The following is a 10,972-nucleotide window of genomic DNA, read 5'->3' as shown; positions in this document are numbered from 1 at the left end:
ATACATTTGGCAGTATAACTTAGTCTCCATTATCTATGGTATTAGAAGAACAGATATAACATGTACACTAAAATATATAGCTAATTCAAAAGCTATTTGATTCAGCCTTCTTTCTCAAACTCTCAGACATCTATTCATGGGAAAAGGTATATTATTCTATGTACTACTACATTAACAAACCTAGCCTTAATAGCAACTGGAACAAAAGTATTAGAGTTTGTGAGCCTTAATTTTTATTATTTCCTTAGAATGAGGGGGCTGGGGTTGTAGCTCAGTAGTAGAGCATTTGCCTAGCATGTGTGAGGCACTGGGTTCGATTCTCAGCACTACATATAGTTTCTAGGATGAATTATGAGCATTGAAATTGCAGGGCCAACATGTTTGCTTACTATACAGGCTTGAAACATATTGTTAAATTTACAAAAACCATACAGCATGTTCATTGAGTGTCTCCTCGAATATTACTTCTCTTTAGCCTTCCTCACTCCCTGAGGCAAAATGAAAACAATTAATTGCTATGTATTGTGTCAAGAGCTTACCATACAACAATGAACCAACAAAGTCCCTGCCTCTTGATGATTTATAGACTCATTAATAAGACATTTATTAGATAACTATACACAAATATGTTGTTACAAACTAACTTACATGATCCTTCTCCTGAACATCCCTTGAACTTTATATCTAACTCCATTATGGCACTACTCTTAAACTTAATTGGTATATTTTTTCTTCTTGTTCGACTTAGTTACTTAAGGGCAGGGACAAACATTTGTGACTATAGTGTCTAAGTGGGATCAGAGTTTCTGCAGTCAGACAATCTTAATGTACATCCTGTCTCCACACTTATTATGTATCTTTCGATAATTTTTGGCCTCTCGTGCCTCAGTTTCTTAATATATAAAATGAATGGGGATAGTTATAATATTAACCCTATAGTGTTGCAAAAGGATTAAGTCCTAGAACATGTACAGAACTGAGAATAGTGCTTGACATATGGTAAGTGCTTAAGAACTATTAGCTATAATCATCTTTCCAGATCTAGTATAAACATTTTGTACTGTCTAACACCCAGCTTAATAGATAAATGCATTAAACTATATGAATAATTCTGAGTTCTTTAACGTAGCCAACAATTTGATAAATGACTAGTCTTAAAAATTAGTATGTGTTTTTGCCGTATGACATGAAATTGAAAGTTTGATTATAAAATAATCATTATTTTGCCTCTAAGAAAAATTGTTGTCAGCTAAACAATGGCATAAATTATAATATCAAATTAAAGAGTTAATTCAAAGATGCAACATTATTTTATGTGCCATTATAAAAGAAAAATCACTACCAATTGAACTGTAATAATAGTTTTGTTACTTAGAATTTTTGTTATGTTTATTGAAATAACTTATTTGGTCTTGGCTTTTTATCATACATCACAATATAAAGAGCAATGGACAAGTTCATGCAGTCCCAGGCAATGATAATTGTGTCACAATTGCTGCCTGGCTAAGAATGATTGAAAACATCATTTATTGGATGGTACATTTTGATTTTAGAGATGATAAAAGGCACATGTTAGAATTAATGAAATCACATATATATTTATATATTACATATGATAGGGAGACCCTTAGAATATAAACATTCCTGATTCCCACACTTTCTCAGTAGCTAATAGTCTGTGATGGGTGATGGTTTTAGCTTTGCTGAGATACATATTGCACATATTTTCTGTCTGATGCACAGGACATGGTTCTGCAGTCAGTGAATGAATGTGGTGGGCACATAACTATGAGTGCACCTATGCAGAAACTCACACTTTCCTTGTAACTTTAATCCTAAACATAAAAACAGGCAAAGATTTCCTGTAGCACTCTTAAATGACAAAAGTCTATTGTGGGGGTAGTTATTCACAAACAAGTGAAACTACTCATGCTCCAGGTAAGGTGGCGGGGCTAGGGGCCGCGTGGGGAGCAGGGTGGGGCGATATGGGGAGCCAGGAAGGCGGTGGCAGCTTCGTTCCTGCCGCCACATAAGGCAGCGGGGCTGGGGTACACGTGGGGGACAGCTAGGGTCGGCAGCGGGAAGCTTCGTTTCCACCGTGAGGTAAGGCAGCGGGCTGGGGTTCCTGTGGGCATCAGCCAGGCAGCAGCTTCCTTCCTGCCGCAAAGTGCGTGGGCGGCGGCGGCGGCGTCTGCGGCGGCGTGGGCGAAGAAGGCGGCGTCTGCGGCGGCTGAAGAAGGCGGCGTCTGCGGCGGCTGAAGAAGGCGGCGTCTGCGGCGGCTGAAGAAGGCGGCGTCTGCGGCGGCTGAAGAAGGCGGCGTCTGCGGCGGCTGAAGAAGGCGGCGTCTGCGGTGGCTGAAGAAGGCGGCGTCGTCGTGGGCGAAGGCGGCGGCGTCGTCGTGGGCGAAGGCGGCGGCGTCGTCGTGGGCGAAGGCGGCGGCGGCGGCGGCGAAGAAGGCGGCGGCGGCGGCGAAGAAGGCGGCGGCGGCGAAGAAGGCGGCCGTGGTGGCGGCGAAGGCGGTGTCTTGGGCGAAGGCGGCGGCGGCGGCTTCTCCCCCCCCCCCCCAGACAGGGCAGCGGGGCTCCTTTAGGCGGCAAGGTAGGGCGGCGGGGCTGAGGTCCGCTTGGGCTTGGCGGCGGCGGCGGTGGCTTCTTCCCCCCCCCCACCCAGACAGGGCAGCGGGGCTCCTTCAGGCGGCAAGGTAGGGCGGCAGGGCTGAGGTCCCCGTGGGGGCGGGGGCGGTGGCGGCGGCGGCTTCTTTCCCCCCGAGACAGGGCAGCCGGGCTCCTTCAGGCGGCAAGGTAGGGCGGCGGGGCTGAGGTCCGCGTGGGGTTGGCGGCGGCGGCGGCTTCTTCCCCCCCCCCCCCAGACAGGGCAGCGGGGCTCCTTCAGGCGGCAAGGTAGGGCGGCGGGGCTGAGGTCCGCGTGGGGTTGGCGGCGGCGGCAGCGGCTTCTTTCCCCCCCTGAGACAGGGCAACGGGGCTCCTTCAGACGGCAAGGTAGGGCGGCGGGGCTGAGGTCCCCGTGGGGGCGGGGGCGGGGGCGGGGGCGGCGGCGGCGGCGGCTTCTTTCCCCCGAGACAGGGCAGCGGGGCTCCTTCAGGCGGCAAGGTAGGGCGGCGGGGCTGAGGTCCCGGTGGGGTTGGCGGCGGCGGCGGCGGCTTCTTTCCCCCGGAGACAGGGCAGCGGGGCTCCTTCAGGCGGCAAGGTATGGCGGCAGGGCTGAGGTCCGCGTGGGGGCGGGGGCGGCGGCAGCGGCGGCTTCTTTCCCCCGAGACAGGGCAGCGGGACTCCTTCAGGCGGCAAGGTAGGGCGGCGGGGCTGAGGTCCGCGTGGGGTTGGCGGCGGCGGCGGTGGCTTCTTCCCCCCCCCACCCAGACAGGGCAGTGGGGCTCCTTCAGGCGGCAAGGTAGGGCGGCGGGGCTGAGGTCCCGGTGGGGTTGGCGGCGGCGGCGGCGGCTTCTTTCCCCTGGAGACAGGGCAGCGGGGCTCCATCAGGCGGCAAGGTAGGGCGGCTGGGCTGAGGTCCGCGTGGGGTTGGCGGCGGCGGCAGCGGCTTCTTTCCCCCCCTGAGACAGGGCAGCGGGGCTCCTTCAGAAGGCAAGGTAGGGCGGCGGGGCTGAGGTTCGCGTGGGGGCGGGGGCGTCGGCGGCGGTGGCTTCTTTCCCCTGAGACAGGGCAGCGGGGCTCCTTCAGGCGGCAAGGTAGGGCGGCGGGGCTGAGGTCCGCGTGGGGGCGGGGGCGGCGGCGGCTTCTTTCCCCCAGACAGGGCAGCGGGGCTCCTTCAGGCGGCAAGGTAGGGCGGCGGGGCTGAGGTCCGCTGGGGTTGGCGGCGGCGGCGGCGGCGGCGGCTTCTTTCCCCCGAGACAGGGCAGCGGGGCTCCTTCAGGCGGCAAGGTAGGGCGGCGGGGCTGAGGTCCGCGTGGGGGCGGGGGCGGCGGCGGCGGCTGCTTCTTTCCCCCGAGACAGGGCAGCGGGACTCCTTCAGGCGGCAAGGTAGGGCGGCGGGGCTGAGGTCCGCGTGGGGTTGGCGGCGGCGGAGGCTTCTTCCCCCCCCCCCCCAGACAGGGCAGCGGGGCTCCTTCAGGCGGCAAGGTAGGGCGGCAGGGCTGAGGTCCGCGTGGGGGCGGGGGCGGTGGTGGTGGCGGCGGCTTCTCCCCCCCCCCCCCCAGACAGGGCAGCGGGGCTCCTTCAGGCGGCAAGGTAGGGCGGCGGGGCTGAGGTCCGCGTGGGGGTAGTCAGGTCGGCGGGGCTGAGGTCCGCGTGGGGGTAGTCGGGGCGGCGGCGGCGGAGGCGGTGGCTTAGTTCTTGCGGGGCGCCCGCGCCCCAGGTGTCTTTGAGTCGCTGTGGGCCGCCTGGCTGCTCCCATTAATTGCCAGCCATCGTGGCGAGCTGTGTCCGCAAAGGGCTGCAGAGGTGTGTGGCCGCTGGCGGCGCCGGGGCTCCCCTATGAGGGCACAGAAATCTGTTGCTGTTTTTGGCGCTTTGTTTGTTTTTCCTTGGGCTTTTACCTCCCCCCCCCCCTTTTTTTTTAAACATCTTCCAAAGCTTTATTGTATAGATAACAGCTTCACCAACAGGACTGATGGCCTCCTACATATCTTTAGGACAATGGTAAAGGGTACTCTTTCTGTTAATTTTGGTAAAGCAAAGAGATTATGGGATCTCACGATATTTAGTTAGAACCTGCTCTGGGTTAAACTGTGGCCCTCACCCAAAACATACATTGGAATTCTCACTCCCAGTGTATGTGAATGTGATCTTAAATTTTGAAATAGTGTCTTTATAAATAAGGTTAAGTTATTAATGTGGGCCCTAGTCCATTATGACTAGTATCTTTATGAAAAAGGGGAAATTTGGACACACCCATCTATGTATCTATATCAGTAGAGATAAATGGAGATGGAGATGGAGGTAGAGAGAGAGAGAGACAGATATGCATATAGCTGTGAAGACTCATTGAGATGGCCATCTATAGGCAAAGAATTCCTGGGGCTCCTAGAAGCTAAGAGAGAGCTCTGGAGAGATTGTCCTTCAGAATTCTTACCAGGAATGGATCTTGCTGACCCTTGATCTCAGATTTCTGGTATCTAGAACTGTAAGACAACATATTTCTGTTGTTTAAACAACTGTTTGTCCTACTGTGTTCAAGTAGTATCACCTTATTTTTATTTGATTACTGTACATAGCTCAAGCATAGTATTTTAGGAATGATAAATTATTTAAATCTCAGAGCTTTATATTTTAATTATCTAGAGAAAGTTTTCATCTAGTACTCATTTGCTAGTGAAATCATGATGTACATTGAAACATTCTCAGACATTTAATGAAAAGAAATGAAGTTTTTCTACTTTTCTAAATGCATAATTTAGAGGACCAACTTTACAATTAAAGTGGCAGGTTATAGTTAACTATTTAATGCTATACTTTTAGAAGTATTTTGATAAATACTGCTTTAGAAAGGCAATTTATATAAATGATACCACTTTAAAATTTTCTAAGGCAAGGAAGTATTTTTACATAACCATGAACATTTAACTAACTATTGGGACTAAAAATGACAAAATTATAGAATTTGGAGGGAAATGGATGGCATTAGAGCAGATTATGCTAAGTGAAGCTAGCCAATCCCTAAAATACAAATGCCAAATGTCTTCTTTGATATAAGGAGAGTAACTAAGAACAGAGTAGGGAAAAAGAGCATGAGAAAATGAATAACATTAAACAGGGATGAGAGGTGGGAGGGACAGGGAGAGAGAAGGGAAATTGCTTGGAAATGGAAGGAGACCCTTAGGGTTATACAAAATTACATACAAGAGGAAGTGAGGGGAAAGGGAAAAATAATACAAGGGGGAGAAATGAATTACAGTAGAGGGGGTAGAGAGAGAAGAGGGGAGAGGAGGGGAGGGGGGATAGTAGAGGATAGGAAAGGCAGCTGAATACAACAGACATGAGTATGTCAATATGTAAATCAATGTAAGTGTAACTGATGAGACTCTGCAATCTGTATATGGGGTAAAAATGGGAGTTCATAACACACTTGAATCAAAGTGTGAAATATGATATATCAAGAACTATGTAATGTTTTGAACAACCAATTAAAAAAAAGAAAAAAAAACCTTAAAAATGTTAAAATGTTAAAAAAAAAGAAAAATAAAATTGAAAAGGCAAAAAGACTTTCTCAAGGCCACTAGCTATTCAGCAAAACTAGAACTGAAACTCAGATTCAAAATTTACATCAAGTAAAAGAGCCAGATCCACCCAGATCTTCAGTGCTTCATGTATTATACAAAACTGTTGCGTATCGTTACATGAAACCACATCTTAAACTATGATGTAAAAATTGACAAAAAGAAAATCAAAACATGAAAGAAAAATCCAAATATTTCAGATATGTCTCAAGCTATGAATTTTCAAAAATAAATTGAATGCTATCCAATATTATTATTTGAGTGTAGCTTTCCCACTGTCTTTAGACTAAAATCCACTTAGTACAGAGGTTCCCTCCAACTTCATTATCACTATGGAATTTTAAACCACTGATCTCTTTTTAGATCTTTTCTTTCTTACAATAATTTCAAACTAAATTAAGTATTTTAAAAATATAGTTCTTCATGTATATTACCATATCTTAAGATGCATAATGAATACAGGAGGGAAAAGATTTTAACATACAAAACCACTTCTTACTAACATTAAAGTCTCTCAAATTAAAATGAATTTTACAATATCTTAAAAACTTTTTCAACCAATTTAAATGACCAAATTTAGCCCCTTAAAGAATAAACTTTTTTTACCTCCCCCTTTTCATTAATTTTGGATAAAATGTCGCCTGTGATGTAAAGATTGAGCAAGGAACCTTGGTGATGTGGGGAGCTGTGCATAAAGCGCAGTTTGGATTCTGCTTTTCCCAGAGTGGCAGCTGGGTCTTGGCCGCTTGAATCTTCACTGCTGGCCATAGAAAAGGCTAGGCAGCTTGTTAGTTGAGTTTGAGTGTTATGTTTAAAGGTTTTAGGTGCATAGAAGAGGAATGCTCACCTTAAATAAGCATATGGGCGATTAACAGGGTATGTTTTCCTCTGGGAAAGGGAATTTGGTAGCTCTAACCCATGTCAGTCTGTGAATATTTAGATGTGTAGTGACTTTTTAACATTTTTGAGCAAAATCTGTTATTTACAGTGTGTCATATGTTGTTAATGTTCGTTGACTTAAGTTCCCTGGCAAATCTGTTTCATACCTTCTGAGAAAGTAGACAATTGATAGATTTTTCAAGGGATGGAAAAAAATGTGAGTGGATTTTCTAACTTGAGTTCGGTAAATCCCTGAATGCTGGCATTGTAAGACTCATCGTCTCCCCAGTAATATTGCTGTACATTAAATGTGAACATTTTTGAAGCCTTTTTATAAAGATACAATTTGGGGATATTAAGGTAAGGAAATGCTGTTGATTGATTTATTAGATTAACATTTTTTGACTCTTTCTTTTTCCTCTTTAAAAAAGTTTTCCAAGTGATAACTTCATCAAGATGGCCAGTGATAAGCAAAAGTCTGATGATGACAGCCCCAGCACCAGCAGAGGCAGTTCAGATGCTCAGATGCGGACCAGCAAGACCCTGCTGCTCCAGAGCCTGAAGATCAAGAAGAAAGAACCTTCTGCCACCCAGCAGAAGAAGAGCACCAAACTCTCTAGCAAAGGTAACATTGTCAGATTTTCTTCCAAACAACTGGATGCTTGTATTTTTACATCAAAAACAATACTCCAGAAATACTTCAAGATCAGTTTTATTTGTACTTGAATGAATTTTCATCCTTTAGGGAGCATGAAAATGTCCTCACTAAAATTATGCTTCTAAGCAAACTTATCCTGTTCTTTGGTAACTTCAGGAAGAGTCCTAGAGACTGAACTCTCATTCTGACAGTTTAAGGAGTTGGCAAGGAAAATTTGGTGAAACTGAATTAGATGGTACATTGGGGATGTTTCCTTTTGTGAGTTATACTCTTGAGTGAAATTGGCACGTCTAGAGATCGGTAATGTCACTTTTCATGAAAGGAAATGATCAAAAAAGTTTATATTTGCTAAAAAATTTTGAATGTCAGGCCTTGGCTTTTTTTGAAAGCAGATTTTAAATTTGCTTAGTTCTACAAACAAGGCTTTAAATCCTGCATAATAGGTATAATTTTTTTGTAGTTATATTATAGTTATTCCTCCTTGTTCTTGTGAGGGCAAATAAAACTGAAAAATAGCCATTAACAATCTCAGGTGTCACTTTGCTGTTGAAAACTTTCATTGTTTTTGCACATCTTTAAAACTTGTAGGTGTTCTTGACATAGTAATGAACAGCGGGAAAAACGTTTTGTTGAGTGTAAGTGAAAGATTATTTGTTTCCTGCTGACTTTTACTTTCTATGATGGCAAAAAAAAAAAAAATGATTCCATCAATGGGACTCCATCAGTGATAGTGATCGTATGGAGTAGAACTCCTGTAATCAAACATAAAATGTATCTATAGCATTACCTAGTGTTGATGTTTTGTTGATTTTTCAATGATAGCAACTAAAGGAAAAAGAAAATATAAAAACTGGTCAATTATTGCATTTTATAGTGATTCATGTTCTTATTTTTCTATACATTTTTACCGTCATTGTACCATTATTCATACACTAATGAACTTGAGAATATTATATTGAATAGCAGCAGTCTTTGAAATAATTTAAAATTCTTCTCAGTGTGTTGTAATCTTGTGGAGAGTAACATTAAACAATTTTGAAAACATTTTAAATTTCAAGAAAATCAAAGAAATGCTTTTCCCCCTTACCTCAAGGCCCTCTTTCCTCTAAGATTATTAAATTTACATGCTGTACCTATGATCAGAGAAAAGAAATGATTAAATAAGATTGCTAAAATAGTCCTTGGAAGTTTTTCATTGGTAAAGGTATTTGTAAATTTTAAACCTTTTTTAAACAGATAAAATATTGACAAAACTATTAATATGCTCTTGCAATAGCTTGCTTATTTTTACCACAGCAAAAGTGGCTTGAAGTCATTGTAAAAAATATTCTAGTGCTTTCCCTCCTCCCTTTTTGTCTCATTTGCATATAAGCTTGAAAAGAGAATTTCTTTGGTAAAAAGAGTTTTAAAGTAGATTTTATATCCTTTTGTTGAGTAGTAGTGGAGGACTTTCTCAAATCAGGTGGAAACGACTTACCTATTTACAGTAGCAAGTGAGAAAAAAGCTGCAAAGTTTCTGCTAAGGAATTTGGGTTATGCCTCTGAGAACAAAGAGGAAGCAGTCATGTTAGCATTACTGAAGGCAAAACCAGCCTTCCATTTACCTGCATGGCGGTAGAGAGCAGTCTGATTTGCCAATTATTCTGTAGACTATCTCAAATCCTTTTTGTCTGTTCCCATTTCACTAACAGAATTCAGAAGGAGCTGGCTGAAATAACCCTTAATCCTCCTCCTAACTGCAGGGAAGAAAAAAAATTTTGCTATTTTGATTTCTAAATTGTGGAAAGATATCAGGAGATGAATGTATTATCCTTGTATATAAGTGCAGCAGAAGAGGCTAGCCAGGCTACATTTGCTTCCTTGCAGCTTTGCAAGTGCATTAAACAAAAATTGCCTGGTGAATTAAATTAAATTAGGAGAAAAATACTCTTTAGCATGTATCATATATTCAGTACTTATTAATATATTGATCTTGTGCTCCTTGCTGAGATTTGTTTGAGTGGTGTTGATTTTTCTGTTGTATTTCTATGGAATATATTTATTCACAAGTATTTTGTAGAAACTTGTAAAGTTTTAAGTTTTAAAGTTATTGTTTGTGTGCAATCTGAACTGACTTTCCAAATTTAGAAATTGCTGAATGTGGTGTCATAAAAATGTAAAAGCATTAAACAAGAGTATAGTTGTTTCTGTTTGATTTATTCAGTAACTTGCCTTAAGGACAAATTTTATGTGCTAATCTATGGTTGTATTTGTTATTTTCTAGAAAACACATTGTTGGAATTATTTACATTTTAAGCAAATGTCCTAATGACTTGGGGAAATCCTTAGCAGTAAATTAATTGGAATTGTGAGAAAAATCACTTTCAGTGGAACTCAGAATAATTTAAGATTGGTTGACATAAGTTGTATTAAAAGTGCTAGTTGATAATTTTTTCTCATTTTGTTCATTTTTGTCTTATATAGTGTCCTGTTTATTTTGAATGGTGACTGTAGAGTTGATAAAATTTATCAAATTTAGAGAGCAATATTGTAAGTAATTTGCATAGAAGTATGTGCTCAAGAATGAGAGGGAAGGGATGCTAGAATTAAGGCAGTGTTAAGATTTGATATAAAAATGTTTTGGTGCTTAACCTGAGTTTTTGCTACAAAGTATGTTCTTGTGTTCATCAGAAGCATCTCTGAAGTCTACTTGAGACATAATAAGGCATAATCCATTTGTTGCTTATTGTGTGTGTGTTAACCAGATCCTCAGATAAGGTGATCTGATCCTGATTTATCCAGTGAATTAACAGTTTTGCTTATATTTGTAGCCGCAGCCCTTTCAGTTCAAAAAGGAGACATGAAAGTGAACTAATTATAAACAGAGTAGTATATCAGATCTCAAAATATTACCTAAAAAGTATACTGTCCAATAATGTAGCCACTAGCCACATTCTGACTATTGACCAGGTTGTGGTTAGTTGAAAATGTGATATGTTATAAGTGTGAAATGCATACCGGATTTTGAAAACTTAGTACAAGTTGTAAAAGAATAAATATTTTAAAGATATTTATTACATGTTGAAATAATATTTGACATGTTTAATAAGTGTTTTAAAAGTTGTATTTTCATCCATTTTAGCATAGTTATTAGAAAATTCAAAATTATGTGTGTAACTTGCATTATAATTTTGTTGAACAGTATTGCTTTAGAGAAGAAGTAAATCAGTGTTTCCTTTTAGCCTTCTAAATGGTGTGTCAGATC

At 42.7% G+C, this 10,972-nt stretch overlaps 1 long non-coding RNA gene across 1 annotated transcript; it reads left to right on the top strand.

Moving 5' to 3' along the window:
- Positions 1-4,178: 4,178 nt before the first annotated feature.
- On the top strand, positions 4,179-9,474 carry LOC308653556. Its single transcript, XR_014023070.1, has 3 exons — positions 4,179-4,203; positions 7,502-7,695; positions 9,420-9,474. It is a non-coding gene; the product is annotated as an uncharacterized lncRNA (long non-coding RNA).
- The last annotated feature ends 1,498 nt before the right edge of the window (positions 9,475-10,972 follow it).

The sequence above is a fragment of the Spermophilus citellus genome, assembly GCF_964194105.1.
Source record: "Spermophilus citellus genome assembly, chromosome: 1".
Lineage (NCBI taxonomy): Eukaryota > Metazoa > Chordata > Mammalia > Rodentia > Sciuridae > Spermophilus > Spermophilus citellus.
The sequence above is the reverse complement of the archived record's forward strand: the minus strand, read 5'-3'. Positions and strand labels throughout refer to the sequence as shown.